Raw genomic sequence first — 14257 nt, 5'->3', positions numbered from 1 at the left:
GTTACCTCTGTACCTTCTGTTTGCCATTGTGTTGGCTTTATAAGTACCTGATGTATGGAAAAGTCATGTGACTTTCATGCATTCCAGAGTAGTCTATTTTTCTGTTCAGATAAAAAAAAAAAAATTATATATATATATAAAAATATAAATATATATATATGTATTTTTAGCAAATTTATAATAGGGCAATCAAGTCAGATCTCTTCTTTTTGTATTACAGAATAATATATTATATGCTTTCTTGTTCATTTGCGTAGCTGGTCCCCTAACTTTTTTGTTGTCATCATTTTCCCTCATTCTGAAAACACCCGCAACATCCCTCCTGGAAGTGAGTCTGCGAAAGGTCATTAAGTTTGTCTGATGTTGTCATGTTTTTGTATTTTCCTGTTTGTGGTACGTAAAAATAGCCAGAGATTGGCTATGGAAACTAAGTTGTACTTTCTGAGAAACAAAGAAGTGGCCAAACTGACCTCGGTTATGGCAGTACTGGTACATAACAGCCAATGCCACTGGCTTCAGCGTTAGCCATAGCCTGGGTTTCAGTGGAGTTTTTCCAGATTTACATCAATTAAGATGAGACCATGAAGAGACAGGATTTGAATCTGATTGTCCTAATTATTATGATAGAATTGGGATAAGTATCTCATTTCAGTTTTAATCAAAACAGAAAAGTCAGACTCTTATTTCAAGGGCAGTGACCTAGCAATTCTCAGGCAAAACTCCCTCTATAGCTTCTACATCCAGGGGAAATTTCCCTGGGTTAAAACAGAAGGATCAAGACTTATTTCTCACTGGGTTTTTGGAATTTCTACTTTCAGTCCCAGATAAAATCAAGAAATGGACAAAAAAAAAGTAAGATAATAAAAGAAAAAAGCGAACATGTACACATTCAGGAAGGGACTGGATTTGGCTAAGGTGAAGACCACCCATGTACCTGCTTACCTAGTGATCTTGCTTGCTCCTTCATAGCTGTACCATCACACAAATTTAATAAAAAGTCCATGAGATAAACGTGCATCCAGAACATATCTCATGGCCTGTCAAAGTCTAGCATGACAAAAAGATTCAGATTGTCCTTTAACTCCACAGAAAAGTTTTGGCTTGAATCAGCCCAACAGTCTGTTCACAATTTTCTTTCCACAGATGGAATTTTGGTCTCTTTTTCTGTTCTTACCTCAAAGCAATCTCCTTTGTGTGACTTTCTTATATGCTCACCACAATACCCAGTGTATCTGAAATAATTGAATTAATTTGGGAATATAGTGTATTCAGAAAGTCTTGGTAACACCTGAGTGAGCAGTATAACCATCAGAAACTGTTTTGTATCTGATTATGTATCAGCAATACTTATTTACACACAAGGTGATTAAAACTGGGTGGGCTTTTTTGGTTGGTCGGTTGTTTTTGAAAACAACTAGTGCAATAACCCATAATATCTATCATAAGAAATCCCATAAATCTCTTCAAAATGCAGTTTCCATATCACAAAGTTCATCTGAACGTGTTTAACCACACCACAGCAAGATTCTAGACTTGCCAGTCTGAAATTTACTCCTGCAGGTAGCCCTCCCACCGAAACAGAAATGACCCAGATACCAACCAGCCCATCAAAGAAGTGGTGTTTATTTTTCAGCATGAGTTTTGCACCCCATGCTGACCAGATCCAGGCTCTTGCACTGAAACTTTGTCTTGACCAGACAAAGGAAACTTTAGGAAAGCTGAATGTTTGCGTTCAGGATGTGTATCCCCTTTGTTGCTGGTGTTACCTAAGCCACAAATAAGTGTCCTTTGACACCAACGGTAGGGTGCCACAAGTGTTCATATCTGTAAATACTACTCAGAATTTTGCTTTGCTTGATTCTGGCTTCATCGCACAAGAAATCTTCAGTCTAGAGGTTTAGAAGAGAAACCTTCATTTTTCTTTCTATCCAGAAATAATACTAATGATATTCAGTAGGATTGAACAAGGATTAACTTTTGACATTTTTAAAGGGGTCTTTTGCAGACTGCAGGGATGCTACCTTCAAGAAGTAATAATCAGTTTGGGCTCAGTGCAAAGACCCACCCAAACTAGAGCATTGTGAGATGCCAGGGAGCTGAATTTGAATGAAATGCCAAATTATTTGCTGCTACAAGTAAAGCCCACTGAGGTCAATGGAGCTGTTCTCAGTTTAGCCCAGTAAAGAATTTGGAACCTTGTTAAAAGCTACAGGCTCTGCATGACCTCAGGGATGGAGGTGTCTGTTCACAGCACCTACAAGGAAACAAGTGAAGTGAGGGAATGGGAAGAGACAGGTCAGTGAAAACGTGGGAAAGAAGGAAATCTTTCACACAAGAGGAAAATTATCATCCCAGCCTTGACTGAGCAGCCTTCTGTGTCAGCTCACTTTGTGGGCTTCATAGCACAAGCAGCATCCCAAACTCACAAATGACTGTCTCTACAGCAGGACCACATGGTTCAACCCTGGCAGCACCGAGTCCAAGACCGGTTGTTGCCAGGAAGACACTACTGGCTCATGGGCCACCAGTTATCTTTGACTGTGTCAACCTCTAGTCTTACTGGAAATCTGCAGTTAAGGCCATTTTAGGATGCAACAGTTCTACTCTAAACTCCATATTTCATTTAGAATCTCCTCTTCCTTCTGTTTTTCAGCTACATTAGCCACCCTTAGGCTCATGCAACCACTGGGATCTTTTGTATCAATTTTGTTCTCTTGTGACAGACAGATGACATATCTATTTTCTCCAATTCTTTCTGGTTCTCTGGTGGTGGGTGCACAGAATTGCTCTCACACTGAAGCACTCCCCACTGATGTGTTTGGGGTGGGGGCAGCATCTCTATATTACTTAGAACTCTGAAGCCATGATACTGCACTCAGAAAGGCCAGCCACAGCTACCAACCAAATTCACTTTCCAGCTAGATTAGCATTAAAATAATGCCCCAACTAATGCAGAAAAAGCCTTCTTTCTATCAGGCCAGTGAAGCAGTTCTTAAATGGAGAGAAAACACTAACCAAGGCACTGTTGCACGTGCTGCTTGGTGACAACTCTGTGCTCAATGTGGCATGCCGGGCTGTCTGTGCTGCACGCCAGCTGCTTGGCATCTCATCATGCCAAGGAACAGCCCCAGCTCTTCCTTCTGCCAAAGCACAGGACAACTGCTCGAGCTGTGCTGCTCTGCCAGTCACTGACCCCGTGGTCACCCTGACCAGCACTCCCCAGAGAAACCTTGATGGGCATCCATAGTTGCTAAAGGACAAGAAAGCCATGGGGTTCCCCTTAAAAGAAAAATGTGATATTCAGCAGCAAATAAAAACTGGAAAACGCAAGTTTCCCGTGAGTCTCCTGCACACATGTATCAAGTTGCTTTTGTAGCTGGAAATTGAAACCAACTGTGACCCAGCTTGAGAAAGAGCAGAATATGAAAGCTTTCTCCATTGCCTTGCACTTCAGTTATGTTTTAACCTGAGCAATGTGGGGAAGCAACGGGGAATCCAGCTCAGCTTGTATATAACAAAGGGCAGAGTGTCATGCCTCTGCCCACAGCCCAGCAGATCCCGCACGCCTTGCACAATCCCTTCATTGGGTTACATTGGGCTGACCCAAGGGGCATGCATCAGCAGATGTTTTCTCCCCATTTAAGCAACTTTTCCACACCCTGGTCTTTTGGGGTGATAACAGCAACATTAGCCATATACTAGTGTACTTAGAGTCTTACATTTTTTGTAACTTTGATTTAGTCATTCTTTGTTGAAGTTTATTGACCTCTCCAATTGTTTCCGTAAACAAATTATTAAAAAAAAAAAAAAATCAATGTCTTTATATGCATGTAGTAGTATGAAACTGTGATCAATGTGTGACATTCAGAAACTGTACTGTCTTGTAAAATATGTCCAAATGTCTAAGGATTTTAAAGCAATGGTCCCTTACTACAGACTACAGAAATAAATAAAAAGGTATGGATAAACCAAAGCCTTTATTTGCTCTGTTTCCTGGTCATATTTGCTGGCCAAAAATATAACCACCATCAGCTGGCACTGAGCATCTGCTTTAGCTCATTGCAGCTGACAGCAGGTTTAGACATATGTTATTTGCTCACGGATAAATCCATGATTCAGGAAAGCAGTGCTGAGCTCAACACCTTCTGCTTTGAGGCTGACAGATTTGGTGCCCAGACGTGCATGATCCAGCCCTTGCCTGGCAGGACACAGCCCACCTTCACCCCTGTGGCTGTGTCTGGGCTTGGGGACCAAGCATCTCCCAACCTCACCAGACACCTTGATGTGGCATCTCAGTCCCAAGCATGCAGCTGCAGAGCCAGACACAGATGGGAAAACAGCCAAGGTTTGGAGACAAAGAGTTTTGGGTGTGAAAGTGAAGCAAACAGGTTGTTTTGCTGCTGCCTGGGGCAAAAGCTTAGACTCCCTGATAGAGCCACTGCAGTTTTCTCCATGAGGTTAAGCAGCAGTTTGGTTCAATAATGAAAGTCATCAGAGCAAAGGAAATTTGAACTGCTCAGGAATATTTTCTTCGAATTGATTACAACACATTTCTTATGCTGAAATATTCTGCAAGAGTCGTCCAAGCTTTAATCTGACTCCCCCGGTTTACGGAAACAGAGTTAACTAAAACACTTCAATTTATGGCCATTTTAAAATGTATAAAGAAGATGTAAGCATGTGTTTAGAAACCAGCCCTGTGTGGCTCTGCAGTACATGCAACCTGGCAGAGAAGTTGCACATACCAGTCCAATGGAAAAGACTAAGAAATGCACAACTGCAAATCTTTTTTTATACAGCCACCAGAGCTACAAATGGAGAGCAGGAGGTTAAATGCACAAGTGAGGTACATGCATTGCCTTTTAATAGCACATTTCTTCATTTACTTGTGTTCATTCTCAGTTCAGTTAGATCTTTTTCAAAAAAAATCTAAATGATTTGTTGAGTGTTCTATTACAAGCTGTGACAATGACGTCTAATAAGATTAAGACACTGAATTGAAGGGAAGTTTACAAATGAAGAACCAGAAAGTGGAGACATTCCTACAACATATGTCTTCCTCTTCCACTTTCTGCTAATGATTTTCTGTTTTTTGCCTGCCAGCCTGAGCATGCAAGCTCCTGAATTATAATCCATTACTGTAATTATGCTGTCCAAGGAGGTTTTCTCTATGAATTGATTTTCTTTATCAAGTAAATTAAAATAATGCCTATCTCCTCAGGCGTTGTGCTTCATTATTGTGTGCCAAATCTTCAGCTATTAAATATTTTTTTCCTAGTTAAGGTATGCTACAGGAATTACTCTCTGCTTTGCCTAGCCCTCTGGCCCATGCTGCTCCCAGCTGTTCCTTGCAGCACTTTTTGCCACTCCAGTGCATCGGCAATAACCTCACTGCCTCTTCCTTCCAAACAGGATGGATTTTCCTGTGATTTTTATTTATGCTAAACTAGGCAGGTTTTTTGTTTCTCTTCATGCTACACACCATCCTGTTACAAAATCTGACCCTATCTGTTTAATGAAGGCTGTTTCTCTGAACAATCCAGAGCAAGCCTACATCCTCCCCGCACCAAGTCAGCCAGTCCTCCCAAATATGAATCAAACAAAACCATCTGGTGAAGGAGCACACACCCCAAGTCGGAGCACAGGAGCCCCAGGAACCCCTCAACACCAGCAGGGCTCACGCAGCTCTTCTCAACACCTCTTAGGGCAGAGGGGGAAGAGGAGCAGCCCAGACCCACACAGTATGTATCATGGCACTGTGTAGCACTGTACGTCATACAACTGAGTCATAAAACAAATATTAAATGTACGCTGTGGAAATATACGCTATGGAAAGATCTGGTAAGTGCATGCTGAGCGTTGGCCACAGGCACTTTTTTATATTACTTTTAATTCTTTCCTTAATAAAGCCAGTGGAGTTCTTCCAGAGTTTAACTTGGCGAGTGGTGCTGGAAGCTGAGCTGCTGAAAATAGCGATGATGCAGCACAGACTTTGCTCCTGGAGATGTCACTGCCTTCTCCAGGGACATTCCAGCTTCCATGTAACATCACAGTGTGTCACCAAGACCAAAGAGGATATTTAGGCACTTCAGAATTAATGAACATGAGGAAAAGTTCAGGTTTTGAATATTTTGTTCATTTCAGAAAAGTCAGTAACAATTTAAATAATTTACAAGGATTTTTGTAGGAAGATCTTTGCTTATAAAATATGGAGAAGTTCTTCCATTCTATCTCTTTCTGCTTACTTACCTTCCTTCCCCCTTTCTGTAAAGAAATGCGACATCATTATTATTCAGCAGGCAAGAGCATTTAGAGGTAAATTTGCCCCAGAGTATCATCTGCAACCAGCCAAGCAGAAGCTGAGACTAATGTGTCACAGCAATGAAAGTTTGTGGTTTCTAGTTAGGAACACAAGCACTGATCATCAACCTTAGGTTCAGAAAAGAAGAGCAAATCTGTGCAACTTTGCATCATGCCATTTAATCCCTATATAATTAAACAAAGAACCCACAAGTCTCATCTAAAGGTAGATTTATACTTTGCTGTACCCAGTGGCATTTGGTAGTGTTGGCAGATATGTGGTTAACAATAATAGCAGCTAAAATGAATTGGTCTATCTGCTGAACTGAAAAAAATATGTAAGGTAAAATGCTGCTTTCATGCCTTAATGATAATTAGTCTAAAAATGAACTGCACAGTGATTTAGCTTCTAGCATTCTTCCAAACAGTAGAGAAAAGAACGCTAGGGGACATTCAGATGAGATTGATCCAGGCATGAGAAAGTGTAAATTTAAATTATTTAATAAAAATGAATTCCCATAGATGTTCATGGTCTAGTTTTTACTCCTCTTTACAGGCAGATTTAATATCCAGATGATTCAATAAATTGGAGACATTATTTTCTGAAACATGAGAGACTGGCAAAGCCAAAAATGCCTTAAGAAATTAAGTCCCCATACTACAGGAGTCTGAGGTAGAGTTTGTCAAACATCTCCAGTGCCACACAAACATGCACTTACCTTCCAAACCTTTGGTAAATCATCTGAGTGCTTGTGTGACTGCATAGAAACTGCTGCCACTCATTGCAGGGACCCCAGCACAGCCAATATGGCGTGGATCACACCATGCACTCCACTGAGCCATGGAGGAAGGCGATGGCACCAAGGCTGTGGGTTTCCCCACAGGAAGCAAAGCCCATGAGAGTTCGTCTCTCTCAAGGCTTATCATGGGAAGATGACCCCTTCCCAAACCTTCCTGGCTGATTTCCAGCATTGTGCAATGGTAATGAGGGTCTGCCAAGACATGACACTCCTGCTGTGATCAGATCACTCATTTGCATCATTATGCAAATGTGCAATCTGCTTGCCGTTAGGATCCACACGATGCCCTGGGCAGCCCTGGGGCCTGTTCTGTGTTTGGGGTGACGCTGCTTTCAGCCTCAGACCAGCCATGCACTGCCCTCCCTGCTAATGGGAAGGTCTGGATGTCCCTGGAGCTCTGAAAAGCGTAAAGAGACAAGTAAATGGAAAAGAAATTCACAGCTAAAAACAAAGAAATAGTATATAAGCATTTTTCTAGTGGTGTAAGTCAAAAATGATTAATTCCCCACAGATAGATTTGCCCATAAGTTGTCCAATGTAGCCTTTCTTATCCATCATTTCCAACTCACCAGTTAGGCCAGGAAAGAAAAAGGAATCTTAGGCTGATATGCTATATCAGCAACGTCCAAACTCTTAAATACAAGCTCATGGCAAATAACGTAACCATAGCTCTAACTCTCTCCTTTTTTTTTTTCATTAGGATTAGTCATCAGAAACCATGAGGCTATTTGTTGGAAGGTGGCTATTACCAGCTGACTAATCATATACGAAAGATTAGGCTACTTTCCAAAGGTCTAATTGACCAGAAGAATTTGTGGTTTTCCCTATACTCTTGTTTTTCACATCAGCAGTACTGGCTTCCACTAAAATTTTTTAGCAAACAAATATTTTTGAGGTATTTCAGTTGAAGTAGAAAGCCAAGATGGAAAAAAGCAGACCATCAGCTGTTCCACTGGGAATCCAGCAAAAAGGAACAGTTGATATCCTATTAATGTAAATGAGCTCATTAGTAGAGTTGACTTCAGCCTGAGTTCAGCAGGTCAGAGCCTCTATTCCAGAATATATAGAATTTATATAAGAAAAATAAAGAGAAAATGAAGGAAGGATACTGCAAGTGTCTGTTTTCCACCCTGGTTCCAGGGTAGATGAATGGAAGGGAAGACAGGGGGCTGCACTGACCAGACCAGATCCGGAGCTGTAAGAAGATTTTCCAGACGTACTGAGGGAAATGAAGAGGATTTCCAGGACAGCAAGTATCCCATAATGTTTTGCAGTTTGTTAAATATATGCCTACATTATGAGTAATCTGTGCAATAGATACATTCATAGACTTCCAGAATAAACTTGCAGAACAGCATTTCTTGGACTTTACATAAAGCAAAAAAGCTTTAAACATGGGCAGTCATTTCCACCACTGCTATTATGAGCATCAAGGATGACTCGATGGCCTTAGCATATTGGTGAAGCCTGAGCCCTGGTCCTATATTTAACTCTGATCCTTTGTTCCAGAGCACTCTTCAGTAGGGAGGAAACACATATCTATTTCATAAGAGTATTATGAGGAGTTATTTATTAACATTAGGTATTGATCTGAGAAGGAAAAATTTTAGATGTATTCAGCAAGCTAATTCAGTGCAATAGCAGGAAGGAAGAGATCATGGGGAGAAAAAAGGATCACAGTAATAAAGAATAAACAAAAATTCAAGAGTTTCACTGTATCTCTTCCTTTTCGGTACTTATTTTTATGGCCTGATTCCCTAGTCCTTTCTCTCTGGAGCCAGGATGCTGCCATCAGGCTCCATCACAGCACATGAGCAAGGAGGCAAAATTGCACAGGAAAGCACAAGTTGGATATTTTCTGGAATTCCAGGCTTGGATTTGCAATTCAGGTAACACTTCTTACTGGCCACAACTCACATCAGGCCTGGGAATGACAGCATGCCTGGTCCCTGTGCACTGCAGGGAATTACAAATGGTACAAATGAAGCACTTTGCAGAAAGTGAGGCCCAGAGGTGCTGGCTGCCCTCCTTCAGTTCATGTTAATGCTCAGTGATGCTTGAAAATAACTGCTGGGTGGCTAGAACAGGGCTGCAAGTGACCCCAGAGACAAAGGATGTCTATGGCAGAAGGGATGGTGGTATCCCCAGGGTGGAATAACAGACTTCCACTTCCCTGGCTGCTGTCTCAAACATTAAGCATCCTTCCAAAGGAAAAAAAAGGAAAACAAAATTTAAAAACTATATTGGAATAATGATCCTGCATTCTGGATTTAAGTCTATCATCTCTCCTATTGTATTATCCACATTCTCTCCCTGCAGAGAAGAATCTCTCAAAAGCTTCACAAACACTTTTTTTCAGTATCAACCTCTGTTTTAAACAAGAATTTTCACCACCATGGGTGAAAAAGCTGGGTGCCACTCTTTTCCTGGCTGTTACTCAAGGTATAAGGTCCATATTCCTACCACAAACCATGCTGGGACTTCTAATTGGGTTTTCCTCCCACTGTAACTCCCTCTACCATCTGTTTCCCTTTTTCTTTTGGATGACACATCCCTTCATCACCGAGCACTGCCACCGAGATGCCAACCAAACCTATGAGCACCAGCCCCAGCAGCCCCTTCCCCTTCCCCATGCTCCAGAAAACTTCAAGCCCAGCTCCAGCTGTGAGATGGGATTTCAGGTCACCACATTCCCATCTACGGATGGGATCCAATGCCTTGAGGTTCTTCAGTCCATGCTGCTGGCTGGGTTTTAACACCAACTTGGCAGTGGAGTTTCATTGAAACAAGGCAGGAACTCTGGTGTATGAAGATGAGAGCAATACTTCCATTACTCTCAGCTGGGCCAGAGTCCCACTCTGGGTTTTCTAATAGCAGCAGAGCTGTTTAACCTATGACACAATTGATCTTGAAGACACCACTGTGCTTGCAGCAACCATGAACTCCCACCTTTTCCAGTGCTAACAAAGGGCGTCTGAGCATCTCTGCTGAAATAATTGGATGCCCCAGGCTTCAGTAGGATCTGACCACTGCTTTCCACTGCTGCATGTAAGGAGATTAGTGCTAAACTGTCAGCAACATGACTGCTTCTTCTGGCCTCCTTCCAGACCCCCAGTCATGTTGCAGTTGAGCTACTGCAAATGAAAATACATTAGAATTTTAAATCTGTGCATAAATGAGTCTTGCTCATTGGGATTCTTGAAGTTAATGTTGCCTGTAGCTATTACTAGTGTTTTCAGAAATAATTCATTAGCTGCAAAAATCTTCCTTCATGTCTCAGGAGATTAAAAAAAAATTAGCTTTTCTACTTCTTAGTTCCTTCCATTCAGTCTCTGTCTTCTTCAGCACACCATCACCGCCCTTTTTCAGGCTGCAAAGTCATGAGATGATGTCTTAAAGACTGAGCGCATGGAGACACATTGCAGATGAGCTCTGGACAGGTACCACCAGATGGTACCTTCCATCAGTTCCCATAGTAATGCTTTACTCATGCACGGGCTTTTCTGAGCAGCATTTCTGGAAATGTCAGTCCCTCCCTAGCAGAGGAGCAGTGGATGCATTGCAAGGGTGGCCTCTGTCTGCCATAGCACTCCCAGATGGGATTGGATCTCCCACTCCATTCTGCTAAACCCAAAGTAGACCCCTGGATACACAGACCAACAAAAAGCCACAGATCAGTATGGAGAAACTTCCTTTTTCTGCATTAAATCTAATAACTCAGTTTTTCATTAAGATCAAGGAAAAACTGTTTTTTTTTCTCTGCACTTCAGATTCTCTGCTTTTGATTGGAGAAGAGAATCATAGAATTGTATCATGGAATCACAGGCTGGCTCAGGCTGGACCTTAAAGATCACCCAGTTCCAATCGCCTGCCACGGGCTCCTTGCGCTCCATTAGATCAGAGCCCAGGGCTCCAGCCAACCTGGCCTTGAATTTCTCCAGAGAGGGCACCCACAACCTCTCTGGGCAGCTTGTGCCAGAGCCTCAGCACCCCCTGGATAAAAAAGCATGTGAAAACATGAGATTAAATGTGTAAATAGATGATAGAGAGAGGCGTTCTATAAATTCTTTCAAAGAAAATACACCAGAGGTTGAAATCAAGACCAATACGTGGTTCCACCAAAAATAGTTTGTTCAACTACATAATGCCTGAGTGTTTGAGAACTGCTGAATCACAGCCTGAACCTTTGATTGGCCACCTGAGGCAAGCAATGAGTCAGCCATGGGAGTACAGGTGAAGGTAATTCACATTTGCTACCAGAAGGGATGGAGACTGGCTCCACCTCTCCTAGATCCCATTTAAGTGCTGCCTGCCACTGAGGAAGGGTCTCTTTCTGGAGATCACTCCTTGTGGAGAATATTGTGAGCCTACAACTTTGGGAAGCATTTTTCACTTATTATCTTTCCATTGCAATAATCCTATTTAGCCTAAAACTCTGTAAACTTATTGACTGCACACTGAGGAATGTGAAACTACATTTCTCACAGATTCTGAGGTCTCACAGGGCTTTCTGAAAGCTTCAAAGGGCACCAGAGAGCAATGACTGTGGGCTATCAGCAGCTGCCCAGCCTGCTTGCTACAAGACCTGGTGAACCACTCTTTGTGCTCAGAAGGAGCATGGCTGGCTGAAGCCATCCCTTCCTAGCAAGAGAGGGAAGAGACACTGTGCTGAGACCACCAAAGAGTGTGTGCTTTCACCCAGCTCCTCTCCCATGCTTATTTCAGCTTTGCTGACAAATTTAGGAAACATCCTTTATCCCAGGACATGGAGCTGCTTTAAAATCTAGGAAAAACAAGACAAAGACATGAGTAAATTTAGCTCATTGTACTGGAGAGCACGTGGTTGAGCCACTCATCCCCAGCAAAAATAACACAATCGATGCCATCTGCAGATGCAGAACACGCTGCTTTGTGTGCTCTTCTGATCTCAGTGGGAAATGGCACTGGGAGCATGGAGCCAGCAAAGAGCCCCTCCTGTTGGTTGGTGAGTACCCACCCATGGGTGCCCATGTCCCATTCTAATTCTCTCTCCCAGCCCAGCTCCACACAGCCCTGAGCTCCCAGTTCTCCCTGTTGACTCACAGCTGTGTCAGGTGGCATTGGGGAGGGAGCTCATTTTTTCTCCTTAGCCATTTGACACTGCAATTAGATTGAGTTCAATTGCTGGGACATTACCACCTGTGCTAATGGCTAAAATTGCTTTCAAAGATGGACTGCGGTGTTTTGAATTTGGAGAAAGATTGCTGTCCCTTCTAATTACATTTTCTGTCCATAATGAGACAATTATAAGCATTTCAATAGCTTAAGGTCATAAGCCTTTCACTGCAGGAGAGTGCAGTCAGAAAAGATGGTTCCACCTCCCCCTTCTCCTTCCCCTCCCACTCGTTAATTTCCTCGAGCAATTCTCTGGCAGAGATCCTAGCAGCACTCGAGTTGCCCAAAGCTTCCTCATGTGTCTGCTGCACTTGAGGATCAAACTCCATTCCCATCACCTTCAGAGGGTAGCACACGTGTGAAGAAAAGTGGCATCCCACCTGCTCACTCCCTTTTTCATGTAAATGATACATATTTACTAATTGGGTTTTGAACTCAAGGATACCATTGGTATGTATAGAGCAAGTGAGGGAGAATACTGTCTCAGAAGCAGAACACTGCAGGAATACAGATGTTGCATTGCTGCTCCTGCACCAGGCTGTGTCCTCGTGGTGCTACAAATGTCAATAGCTTCAGAGCTAGGAATCTTACTGAAAAAAAGTACTGGTAACTGAGGTTGGAGTTCACGGTACCTGAGCACTGTTGGATGGGTTCCTGCCAGTTAGAAATGCTTTCAGCTCTTGAAATCTGGACTCCTGGATCTTAAGCAGTGCCAAATCTTATTGTTGTAAGACTGCATCACACAGCCAATAAATACTGTGTTAACATACCAATGTATTGCAGTATGCATCTCTGGTCAAGAATGAAAGTTTATTTATGGCAATATAAAAATACTGCCATTAATCTAAGGTTCTGGTAACCTGCGTACCAGAACTGTGGAGAACGACTGTTACTAGCTTGGCAAATTTCAAAGCCTTCCCAAGAACTGGATGCCTATAAGTGATAGGACCATGCAGTGTCAGAAGGCACTGTAACTGATAAAGTACTCCCAGTTCCCACAAGTCTGCCTCAAAGCTCCCAGTTACTCCGGCCCAGCTGGAAGCATGGGGATGTGTGTGTTTTCCATTTGTATTCACAAATCCTTTGCAGAAAGATGGAGAGAGTCTGGGGAACAAAGAGCTGGGACTCCTGAAACAAAGAATTTCCACCCAACCAACGCAGTTTGGCTCCAGGAGCTTCAAATCAAGATTGTCTCCCTTACATTTCTCTTTTTTGTACAGCTTCTAGGACATCATAAGTATGAAAAGAATTGCTAGGGTTCAGAGCTTCCCAGCTACAGCTCTGACATGGTGACAGAAATGGCATTTTAAAGAGTTTCCATCAAAAAGCCCAAGTGGTGGAGCCCAGGAAGCTGAGCACAGCTTTTAAGAAGACCATGTCCTTAGGGAAGCCAGCTAGGTAGAGGACTTCCCATCTACCCAGTTAAACATGAATCACTGCTGTTTGATTAAAGATGATCTTCCCAGTGATTTTCTGCCTCAACCGCGCTGTTTTGATGTACTAGTTCAAGATCTGTCACATTAATTATAAGAACAAGCTCTGATGCAGAGCTCCAACACTAGCAGCAACAACTGCACAAAAAATTACAAATCTCCAACTCATAAAAACAGAGCTTTAATGAGGTTAGTGGAGATGACTGGAGGAGATGGCACATTGCATAGGCAGGATGAAATGAGCTTTGCTGCCTGCATCCAGAGCAGCTTGTTGAGGGAATCTGAGCCTTTCATAAAGATGACAAAGTTTGGAATCCACCTTTTACATTGAAGTGATGAAGTGGAGTGGGAGAAAAGCTGCAGCCTCAGAGGTGTGCAGGAGTCAGGAACTTAACTGGGGTTCAGGGTGCAGATCTCAGCCCTGCCACAGCTGGAGACACTGTGTGACATCAAAGTGGAAAGGTAGCTAACAAATTATTGATACTTAGAGCTAAGGTAGCACATAGCAATTACAAAGATTTGCTGCTCAAAATCCTGGGGGGCAAGGAGTTGTTCTTGTCTATGGCAATG

The sequence above is a fragment of the Phasianus colchicus genome, chromosome 17 (assembly GCF_987193195.1).
Source record: "Phasianus colchicus chromosome 17, bPhaCol1.hap1.1, whole genome shotgun sequence".
NCBI classification, from domain to species: Eukaryota; Metazoa; Chordata; class Aves; order Galliformes; family Phasianidae; genus Phasianus; species Phasianus colchicus.
This window is presented reverse-complemented; position numbering follows the sequence as displayed.